Here is a 12656-nt window from a genome sequence, read left to right on the forward strand (position 1 = left end):
AACAGAGTTTAATTATGAACGTCAGGTTTTTTCCCTGACTTTAAAAATAGTGTATTTTTAGCTTATTGTCCTTTCTTTGTAATCATTTTATTGCATTTTCATTTTGAGTAGTGCATGTATGTGCGACAAGTTATAGATTAAAGACTGGAAATGATCAGCAAGTTGGACAGCGTGTGTGCAGAGATATCGCTTCAGCCTGACCTCTCCTCAGAATAAGTTGTCACTTTGTTAGAATGTGATGCTAAAGAACTGTTATTGAAGATACTTTTTGTAAGATTATGTTCAACGAGACGTTTATTAGTTCTTTGGTAAACCGTTTGAGATATTGATAATAGGTTATAAAGGAAGCGGTTAATCTAAATGTGATTCTTTTTTTAGTGAAGAATAAGCGAGTTCGATATTCAGAAAAACGCAATGAATCAAAGGTCACTCGCGATAAACACCCCCAGCAACCATGCTGCCGCATGCACACAGACCCACGCCCCATCCACAGCCAGGATCGAACCCAGGCCTCTGGCGGCGGAAGCGCAGCCGAACCTCCACTTGTTTGTCCCCGCCCCCCCTCCGAGCACCCCATCCTGGACCGGGGGCGGCCGGAGACGCCCGGGGCAACCCCGGACCGACGGGACATCGGCCTGCCACAGCGGCGGCACGCGGCCACAGCCAGAGTAGAGAAGAAGCGCCAACTCCGGCTCAACTCTGCCCGTTTCACTGGGTTAACCGACAGCCCTGGACTGATGGGACACCGGCCCAGAGCAGCGGAGCTAGCTCCTCTCTGCGCTGGCTGCAAACCCCGTCTGCCGTCGCCCTGCCAGTCCAGGGCTGGCGGGACAGGCAGAGCCTGAGCCATCGTCTCCACTCCGCCCCAGCTACAAGCCCGGGCCACCATTGCAATGGGCCGGTGCCCCATCAGCCCGGAAATCCCGGGCCTCCCCCGGACAGGGACAGGACGCCCGGGAGGGGACGGGGACGGCCCAGCAGGAACTCAACAGCGCTGGAGACCCGGGCCCGATTCCGACCCCAGATGAATTGCAGCTCTGCACCCACGCAGCTGCACAGCCGCCAAGAATGTTTATCGCGAGTGACTCATGACGTGGGCATGCGCAGTCGGAATACCGAACTAGCTTATTGATCGAGTCAATGGTGAGTTAATTTTTGAGTGTAGTCGTAGCCTATCATAGTTGCACTAAATATAACTGCTAGTTTTTGCCAAACAGCAAGTAAGCTAAGGCTTTAAAATATTGGTTTCCAGTTTAATTTTTCATAAGATTAATAGCAAAATGATGAGTGCCTATACAAAATAGATGATGTCAAAACACCGCATTAATACTGTGTTGGTGTGTTTGGTATACCAGTGCAAAAGGAAAGAACAGATCCCTTGTCCATAAGCATAAATTGATTTTCTGAGGAATCTTGGCTATACTGTACAATTAAAGCAAAGAAACATATTTTAATTTGCGCTCCTATGTTGTCTATCCTTGTGGTCTTAACTGTCCAATAGAGCCAACTGAAGGCAGAAACTGACGGAGTTGTGAGCAGCAGTCTATGGTGATTTTTTTTTTGTGTGAAATTGTTGTCTTTCAACTCAATAACCTGAATGGACAATTTAAGCATGGCTCACTGCATGACTACAGACATGTGTTAGATACAGTATTAGAAACAGACATGTGAGATGATATAGATTTTTGGTATTTCAAAGCCTACTTTTATTTCTCCCATTAGTTTAAAGTGGAAACAATCTTGAGTTTTTAATTCTATGCTCCATACTGCTGAGTTTCTCCAGCATTTTTGTTTACTTAATTTTTAATCATACTGTATTGCCTTACGTGCTTTCAAAAATAAGGAAATATATTCTGTACCTTGCAAGTTATGCTACATAATATCATAGTATGCATGAAATTAAAAACACATCTGCCCAAAATGTCTATATTTGACCATATATTTTATTGGTTTAAATGATCTTTTTGTAATATTTCCAGAGAATGATCATGGAAGCAACTTTGAGACTTTTGCTTTTGCCATTAGAGGTGCACAGTTCTTCCTGTTTTTGCCCTCCAGCTGATAACATGAATGACAACAGTGTGCATTCATTTGAGCGGGAACCTGCATCCCTCCAGCCTTTGGCACAGCATATTGCAGTTGCCTTCCACTTGTTACATTTCATATCACTAGTGACATTTAAGTTTCTTGTTGATGCTACCAGTTTCTGTAACACAACTGTGATTGTCTAATTTTGTAAACTAATGACTGTTTTAACTTTGAGTTCATAATTTGTACATAAATATGTACAATGCCAGATTGGTATTATTTTTGATAAATATTTATTCAATTATGTACTTCGAGCTTTGGCTGAAGTAAAGGGGTGCCTTTTTTCTGACAGAATGCGATGAATTCCCATTTTGGTTTGTTTCTAGTTTTACTATTAATACATTTTTATATACACCTTTTAGTTCCAGTTTTACAATTTTATTGTGTGGTTGGAATTATTGGGGAAACCATTTGACATCTTGTTTCACTTAAGTCCAAGCTTTGAATCAGTGCCACAGAATTGCTGAAAGATCCTATGTGAAGTGAATTTCGGCCGTTTAAATCCAATTGTGTCAGATAATTTATCTCTGTTCTGCTGAATAATATCACTTTGTCTAGTGTGAGAAGAGATAGAGCTTCATTACAGTTGTGAATTAATTATGATTATGGCCAAGAGATTAGTTATCTCCATACGTAAATTAATTTCTAACCTATTTTGAAAACTATTGTTTATTTACATTATGTTTTAGATATTGGTCTTCATAATCATCACATCGACAACTAAAGAACAGTCCTGAGCTAGTATTTATCTCATTGGAAACTCTCAGACTATCTTTAATCGGACTTTACTGGACTATCTTGATAAAGAGACGTTATTCCCTTTATCATGTATATGTGTACACTGGATGGCACAATTGTAATTATGTATAATCTTTGCACTGACTGGTTGGCATGCAACAAAAGCTTTTCACTGTACCTACCACTAAACTATTACAGGATTGATATGGCATACTTTAAAACTTACAATACCTTTGAAGTATGTGTTTTAAGTTGAGCGAGTTATGCAGGTGACAGTGCAAAATCTTTACTGTAACGCACCATGTAGACATTTGAATGGAATGTACTCAAAAACATAGGCGGTGAGAAGTAGCATTAGATGTCTCAACCTAAAGTTTTGTGAATAATCATTCAGCATGGGCAGTTTTTTTTTAAAGTTAATGTCCAGAATAACAAGTTTTTATTTTTGCCATTTCATAGTAGCTTTAGATCACTGAAAATTGGGAGCCAGATCTGGCATTATTCCATTGTGCTACATCATGCAGTTATACGTGGATCTTGCTTGTAATTACATGCACTTCAGAGATTTTAAATGCTACATTGGATAGTTGCCAAGATAAAAACTGGTAATTTACTTTCACAGATTAGAAGTTGGAGCACAGGGGAATATAACAATAGGATAAATTGCCATTCTGTCAAAATTATGTGTCCTATAACTTAATGAAAGCTTTTTCATTCGGTCTGCGAATACTGGTATAGCATTATTGTACAAGATAGCAAAAGGAAATTTGTAATGAGATGGTACAGCTGTAAGTAACCCAGAATTAGTAGTGTGTGCTTGCATTTGGTCTTCAATATTAGAACAATTCTCCAAAGTACTTTATTAAATGGGAATTGTGACTTAAAGTAAGCAGGTGGAAACACCCTAAAAATAGGGATGTTGTGGGACACTTTGGAAATGGAGAAAGATATGGTGAAATATATATATTTTTTGAAGCAATTATTGTCTAGGGTGGCATTATATCATCCGTGATCATAGGGAAGGAAGGACAGCAGTTGAATTAGAGGCATGCAGGGCACGTTTTATGAACCTTTATTAAAGAGGTGGGTAACTCGAGTAACCCCTCTTAATATTATAATCGTAGCTGGTTGTGCTGAGCAGGAAATATGTCAGTTGGTAAACTGAAATTCTTCTTGATGTTCATTCGAAGTTGCAATTATCACAAAGTGTTGAGTATTAATTTCTTTATGTACAAATATTGGAATAATGAATTGTGTTTTGTATCCAAGTGTTCTATGTTCGGACCAGCATTTGATTGTGTCAAATTATTAACTGATATGCTTGTTCATGGTAGTTAATATAACTAAATTGTATTAGTTTAATATTGCTAAATCTTTTGTTGCATTAAATGGTGAATCAGTTAAATTTGACGGATTGGGACAATTTTCTATCCTGATATTATTTGAATGTTGCATGCATTTCCCTTTAGCAACTCAAGCATACCCTTTGGGGCAATGTTAAATGACTAGAGCTATAGATTGATATAGGATTGTAATACACTATTTTAGGTGCCGTAGGATTAAGTCATTTCTACAACTTTAGCAGTTGAACATGGGAGATTCTTCAAGTAGAAATACCAAATTGGTTGCTGAACATACATTATAGTTGTATGACAAATGAAAAAGATCTGAATATTACCTCATCCTTTTATGTTATCAAAAACTATGATTTTAAAGTAGATGCTGATTTTGTTTAAATGAAACATTAATATATGCCATTGCCGAAAAATTGTAAACCCATGATGCCACAATTTCTTCTAGTTGACATTTATCTACCCAGAGCTACGGATTAGTTGAAGATGGGATATAACTTTGGTGAACGACAAATACTAGTATAGAATTGTGGGCCAAATTGCACAAGTCATTTGTAATAATTGATTGGCATGATTCATTTGAAGTAGTAAGGTCTTTGGAGTACAACTGAACTTTTTTTTGTGATTAAAGCTAAACAGGCTTGTTCTGTGTACAGCTGGAGCAATGCAATAACAAAGCAATTTCACATTTGCTGTCAGCATCCAATGTCTTGTTGCTGTGCTTGTGTTATTGTCCATTCTACATTTGCAGAACATGTATTTAAATATAATGAATGAAACGTGTGTGTTCTTCGCCAAATGGAGTATGATGTATTTGTTGACTTTATTCTGCATATTCGGGAGCAGTTCACGTCATGAAAATGTCAATTTGTTAAATTAGCACTAAATTCAACAGGTTTACACAGGAATCACTTTATTTGTGGCATTATTAAAAGCATTTTCCTGTGCCATTTCATAGAATCCAAAGTCAAACATGTTTAGGTTAGATGGTATATTTTTCCATTGTTGTTATTGACCACTCTGGGCATTTTGAGTTATTTAAAAAAACTTCAGGCAAATGCAACAAGCTTCCTATTCAATAATAAATATACATTAATGATTTAGATGAAAGGATTAAAAGTAATATTTGCAAATTTGCAGATGACACACAGCAGGGTGTCAGTGTGAACTGTGAGGAGAATGCCAAGCGGATGCAGAGTGACTTGGTCAGGTTTGGTGAGTGGACAGATGCAGTTTAATGTGGATAAATGTGAGGTTATCCACTTTGGTGGCAAAAACAGGAAGGCATATTATTATATGAATGGTGTCAAGTTGGGAAAAGGGGAAGTACAATGAGATCTGGGGGGTCCTTGTTCATCAGTCACTGAAAATAAGCATGCAGGTACAGCAGGCAATGAAGAAAGCGAATGGCATGTTGGCCTTCATAACAAGAGGAGTTGAGTATAGGAGCAAAAAGGTCCTTGTGCAGTTGTACAGGGCCCTAGTGAGACCACACTTGGAGTATTGTGTGCAGTTTTGGTCTCCAAATTTGAGGAAGGACATTCTTGCTATTGAGGGAATGCATCGTAGGTTCACGATGTTAATACCCGGGATGGCGGGACTGTCATATGTTTACTCTGGAATTTAGAAGGATAAGAGCGGATCTTATGGAAACATAAGATTATTAATTGTTTGGACACGCTAGAGGCGGGAAAAATGTTCCCGATGTTGAGGGGAGTCCAGAATCAGGGGCCACAGTTTAAGTTTAAGAGGTAAGCCATTTAGAACGGAGGTGAGGAAAAACTTTTTCACACAGAGGGTTGTGAATCTGTGGAATTCTTTGCCTCGGAAAGCAGTGGAGGCCAATTCTCTGTATGCTTTCAAGAGAGTTAGATAGAGCTCTTAAAGATAGCGGAGTCGGCATATGGGGAGAAGGCAGCAACGGGGTAGTGATTGTGGGTGATCAGCCATGATCACAGTGAATGGCGGCACTGACTTGAGGGGCCGAATGGCCTACTCCTGCACCTATTGTCTATTGGAATGACAAATAATCGCTGCACATTCAACGTTGTCCATTGCCATCCAATGTTTTCCCCTCAAATTAATGAGATGTCACTGAATATAAATTTCTATGACATATCGATAAGGACATTTGTTAGGATGGAAATTTGTGCACAATATTTTGATGGAAATCTACTTGTTCAGAGCAAGATGATGATAAAATATGTAAGGTCAACCAGTTAAAAATGAATTCAATTTTTATGCTGTTTTTTAGTAAATCTTGAGTAAAAATGAAAAAAATAGTTTTCATGTATGAAGTCACCTCTAAGGCATTAGCATGCAGAATTAAAATAAATAGTTTTAAAAGACAGGAAATAGTTGGAATTCCTGAATGTTAGGGCAGTTAGCACCTATTTGTGGGGTACTCCAGGGATCAATGCATGACATGCAGCTGCTTTTAATTTTAATCAATTTTTTTAAATGATGTGGATAAAGCATGAAACAAATCAACTATCTATGTTTACTCGTGACACAAAACCGAGTGGTGTGCGGAGGTTGCAAAGTGATTTCAAAATAATTTGGACAAGGTCATTGAGTGGGCAAATGAATGGCAGCTACAGTATAACTGATGAATATGATGCTGTCAGCTTTCCTTAAAAAAAGACGATTCATAATATAATTTAAATGGTGAAAGATTGGGAAATCTTCATGTACAAAGGGATTTGTGTGTCCTTGTATACCAGTCACGGAAAGCAAACATGCTCATGCACTCGCTGTAAGCGAAGGCAAATAGAGCGTTGACTTCCTTTGTAAGAGATTTTGAGTATAGGAATAAGAATAGCTTACTGCAATCATGTAAGACTTGGTGAGACCACACCTGGAGGGCTTTGAGCAGGTTTGGGTTCCTTAATATGGCCTCATATTTTGGTTAAACTTAATACCTAGTAAAAGGTATGTGATCATGAATGAGCAAAGAAACAGATTAATAATATGGAGTACTGCATAACTATGCAGAGTACATGGCTTTTGCCCATTTTATTCCATGATAATTATGAATTTTCCATTCTGTAAGAAAGTAGAATGGAAGTTTTGTGGAATGTTATAAATGATATAACAATGACAAATGCTTTATTTTTGTATAATTTTCAGTGTTGTTAGTTTAAATCAATAAACCTTTGTTTTCTCTGTTTTTGACGTGTTCCTGTTTCTGCCCTACCTCCCCGGGAATTTCATGGGGAGCATTAACCATCGACTTATAGCTGGTGGAAACATTATAGGTGATGACGCAATATTCTTCGTCAATTTTAGAAGTTTTGTTTAAAATTCCGAAGGAATTAAACAAATCTTAATAACATTAAATAAGCGCTGAATGGAGAGTAGCGAGTACATGCATAAAATGCAAGCTGGAGTAGGTAAGGGGGTAGATCTAGTCTGCAGGGATATTATTATATGACGGATTTACATATAAAGTAAATAAATCTGACTAGAGAATAAAAAACTAGCAATATTGGGTTGATATGTCAAAGTCTCGTTGTATGGGATATGAGCTGGAGATTATATGATTGTATTTGAGATTGATTAGGGAAGGCTGACAATGTAGTGCTGAATGAACAGAACTTTTGTATTCCAGCAGCAATGGAATTGAGGGTGGCACGTGTGATATTTGAGAGGTGGAAGCATTTTTGGACAACCTATTAAAGTGATATTAATAGAATGGGTGCATTGTACACCTGAATATTCTCAATGTTGGTAGCTCATTAAGTTAACTAATGGTAATATTAAAAGTGAAAATAACATTTGAAGAGGTTTAATTTTCTTCAGTAGGGACATTCAAATAGAGAATAAAATTACATAATTTATCTCTAGTTGCTGTTAACCGTATTGGTATTTGTGTTACATTGTACAATAATAAGTGTTGTATTTTGTTAAGAGATTTTTACAAATAACACCAGGAGATAAGACAGAGCAATAAATGTGGACAAAATCACAAGTAAATTAACAGTGGTGATTGGGCAGAAAGTGGCTTTCAGAATACATTTTGCAGGGTTTATTTGACTTTGCTTCTCTTCTTTTTTTTGATTTTTATGTTCAGAAGTTTGAATGAAAAATTAGAGCCGTATTTTTTGTGGCCACATGATAAACCTCGTGAATGAAAATAGTTATGCTGCTGGTATCACTGTTAGTTCATGGAAACTGCTATTTTTTTGTATCCAAACTCTTACTTTACAAATCATATTACAACAGTAACGCTGTGTTATTACTATAATAACGTTGTATTGAACTCAGTCATAGAATTTTTAGAGATTGGGTGGACATTTAGCTAAGTTGCAGGTGTTTGTATAAAATGGTATACAGGTACTGTCAACAGACCTACATTGCTGAATTTTCAAATGATACGCAGTATTTTAATTTGTGATGGGCAGTATTCCAGGCACTAATTTAGCTATCGGCTCAGAATAATGAGTTGAAATTTTGTTGGCTTGTGCTGTTGTCTGAATAAAGAAATGGCTTTATTCTGTGGTGTTTGATCTAACTTCATGGGGATTATTGAAAGAAATATACCCGGTATTCACTGACACTTTCATGTTGCTGATTCGAAAAGGATGTCCCAGAACAATGCAATGAGTGATTCTACAGTAATTGGGTTTCTAAAGGATATAATTTCCAAGTTATTTAAATAGCTTTAACCGATGCTGAACTCAGTATGCTGTTCATTGAATCGTTGAAAGATGCAACATGAAAAAAGGCCTCTTGACCCACTGAGTCCATGCCGACCATTGATCTCCCAACCACACTAGTTCTATGTTATTCCACATCCATACACTTGGGAGCAATTTACAGCAGCCAGTTAACTTGCAAACACATCTGTAAGATGTGGGAGGAAACCAGATCACCTGGATGAGACCCACAGAGAGAACATGCAAACTCCAAGCAAACAGCACCCGAGGTCAGGGTTTAATCCAGGTCTTTGGCACTGAGGTGCAGCTCTAGCAGTGCCAGCACTGTACCACTTGTGAATATTTTCTTTTATTTTTAATTCCACCCCTTTCCGTTTTTGGTTTTCTTGGCATTACACAATCGTCCTTCCTCCAAATGCTTGTGGTCAATTGAGTAAGTTAGTTGAAGATGTTTAAGTGATTTGTGTTAGGGAATTGTAACAGAAGCCGGTGTCTAATCTCAAATATTGTGTAAGGTATAAATACACAGAAAAAGCAGAAAACAAAATTTATTTTACATAATATATTGGTTATGAAATAACATTGAACTTCCAGCCACTTTGTATCATATTTTTATCATTAAGTTTTATGGTTGAATTGTGCACTGCAGCTGATTGACATTCCAATTCTTTCATAACATGTTCCCATAAAATTAATTGGATATAACGCACCTGTACATCGGGCCGTCCGTAGCGGAGGGTTCAGGGCCCCGACCACGGGTCCACAGAACGAGGAAGACTGACTGAACTTTTGTGGCTTCCATCACAGCGGGAAGTGCTGGTCCCACTGTGGTGGATGTTTTATGTTTAATTTATGTTGTGTATTGTGTTCTTTCTTTCTTTCTTTCTGGGAGAGGACTGCTCATCCGCCCAGCTTATCCTTGAGCAAAACTGCAAAATGCAGATGGAATCACTCAACCTCGGTTGGACTGAAAGCCACTTAATGTAATGTAAAAAAAGCAATTGATAAATTAGGAAACACTATTTGTATTTTGTAGGCTGGATTAGTTATTACGCGATTTTGATTGGCAACCGGAGAACCATGTAAAAATTAGCTATCATGCAGAAAATAGTTTCCTCTGGAGGGGGCAGGGTCTGGGCAGGACATTTGCAGTGTTACCTTCCTGCAGTAATCATTCACCATCAACTGAATTAAATCTAGTACAGGTGCACAACCTTTTATCCGAAATTCCAAATAACGAAAAGCTCCGAATAGCGGACATTTTTTTGGTCCTTAAAGAAAGGTCCTTGAAGACGTTCACCGAGGGCGGCCCGCAGAGGTGACAGAGGAACCTCCGGTCGGTCCTCAAAGAAAGGGGAACTAAATCCCCATTCATAAAAGAGAAGGTGAGGGTATATTGCGCGGGAGGGTTAATAATTGACAATCTGCTGCTGCCTGCCCGCTGAGTTAAAAAGTCACGTCTTCGGTGACTGGCACTGACCTGCTGGCATCATCGACGTGAAGACAGTGCAAAGCCCCCGCGCCGGTGCAATGGGCGGGGAGCTGGAGAGGGGAGGGAAGGGGTCACACACATGGCCACGAAGCAGAAGGGTGTAGGTGGGGTGAAACTGAAGGGAGCGACAATCTGCTGCTGCCTGCCCGCTGAGTTAAAAAGTTCCCACGCAAGACTCGCGATCCCGGCCATGTGTGTGACCCCCTTCCCTCCCCGCTCCAGCTCCCCGCCCATTGCACCGGCGCGGGGGCTTTGCACTGTCTTCACCTCAGCGATGCCAGCAGGTCAGTGCCAGTCACCGGAGACGTCAGGACCAACGGGACACCGACCCCCAGGCCCACTGCAAGCATGGAGATCCCAGAGACCCACAGCTAGCAGCAGCCCAGCCCCGTTCCAACTCCAGAGGAAAACTGCAAACTGGCCGGAGACGTCAGGACCACCAGAAGCCGCTCCCCAATGGGCCGCTACGGCGACAAGTGGCAGTTCGCCCACAGCCTGAGCTCCGCCCCCTCATCGGGGCACCGACCCCCAGGCCCACTGCAAGCACGGAGATCCCAGATCAGCAACTTCAGCCCAGCCCCACTCCAACTCCAGAGGAACACGCTCCCTGTAGGGGCAGAAGCTGATGGTGTGCATGGTACGTCTTGTTCTTGGGGTGGCGCAGCTCGGGCTGTGGACGAACTGCCACTTGTCGCCGTAGCAGCCCATCGGGGAGCGGATTCCTCTGGAGTTGGAGGGGGAGGGGGGTATTGTGCTGTTTGATCGGCCCCCCAGGGACAGGGAGACACAGCGGCTTTTGAGAATGGTGGGCAATCACTTCCAAAGTTCTGCCCACACAGTCAGTACACCTCTCCTACACTTGTCTCCCACACTAAGATCATCTCGCAGAGAAAGATCCTACCCTAACCCTCCCTATTCTCTCCTATTCTGCAAAAACAAACTACATTGAAGACTCAAACTCGCGATCGAGTAACTGCTGGGATCGAGGCGCAAACTCGCGACTTTGCGGATATGAGCCGAGCACTCAACCACTGAGCCAGCCGTTAAAATCTACGCTAAAAATCTTCCATTCCGGAAGCCGAAAAATTCCGAATTACGAAAAGTGTCTGGTCCCAAGGCTTTCGGATAAAAGGTTGTGCACCTGTATAAGCACATTAAACACCATGAGTCTTTTTTCCCCTCAGAGATTTGTAGTGATTGAATTAATTGCCTTTGAGAACAAGTCATTAAATGGACATGGCCTTTGCTGGGAATTATAATCTTTGGTGCCAATTCCTAATTTTCCACAAACAGGCAAATGTAGTGAAATGCTGCTGTTATGGTGAAGATTTTTCTGCAGCATTCTTACCTTGAGAGTTCCATGTGATTTGACACTTTTGACAATATTTGGACCCAGGGGTAATTAAATCAGAAACCAAGTGGCTCTGGCAGAATCCCAATTGAATAATGGTGTGAACTGCTTGTTGGGGAATATGTGCTTTGTCATAATACTGCTATAGGTTCTTTTAGTGGCTGAATTGTTGGAAAGAGTTATAATTGCCTAGACTGAATCTCCTATTTGTGAACAGAGCATACCTATTGCAGTTTACCACTTTATTCATTAACTGTCTTCATTGTTGCCTTGCTGACACAGCTCAGCTTGGGTATGACTAGTTCATTTGCACCAAAGAAAAAACAATCCAATGGTTGGGGTCATACATTGCATAAAGGAAGATAATTATGGTATTTGGAAGTCATTCAGTAGCTCCATGATGTTTCTTTGGAAATTCCTCGAGGCAGTATCCTAGGCTGAGCCATCATATGTTATGGCTTCAGTTAGTGACCTTTCATCACATTTTATAACGGAAGTGAAGTGACCATCAACAAACAAAACAGCTCATGGCTGCTGCTGCTACACAATATTCTGGCATTGGCTAAGAATTCACATTCACACAGGTAAAGTGACCATGATTAGGTAATCCATATTTTACATTCAATGGCCTTTCCATCGAAGATTCCTGTTTATGAACTTTATCACTATTTTATCTTCTGCAAATAGTGCAGCTACAGGAATAGATCAGGCTATTTATCCTTTTGTGATTTATTGTTTTTAACTCTCTTTGATTTGTAATGAAGTTTCTAATGTGCTCATGTTTGAAACAGGGTTGGAACTAAATACTGAGCTGAGAAGCATAAGTTCCATCTTGTGTTGCACATCAAAATAGCCAGTTCATATTTGTCTGTGTATAACTTTCCTGTTCGATTGAAAATTTATGGTGGGTTTGCTCCAGAATGATTACGAAATTAGTATGAACTGGGTAGAATGCAGCACAGAATTGGTCATTTGAA

General features: G+C 39.9%; 1 protein-coding gene across 1 annotated transcript in view; it reads left to right on the forward strand.

Moving 5' to 3' along the window:
* The window catches only part of LOC129711338 (guanine nucleotide-binding protein G(q) subunit alpha-like), a 94821-nt gene that overhangs the window by 1162 nt on the left and 81003 nt on the right, over nt 1-12656 (forward strand). The window lies entirely within an intron of this gene.

This window comes from Leucoraja erinacea, chromosome 29, assembly GCF_028641065.1.
Source record: "Leucoraja erinacea ecotype New England chromosome 29, Leri_hhj_1, whole genome shotgun sequence".
NCBI classification, from domain to species: domain Eukaryota; kingdom Metazoa; phylum Chordata; class Chondrichthyes; order Rajiformes; family Rajidae; genus Leucoraja; species Leucoraja erinaceus.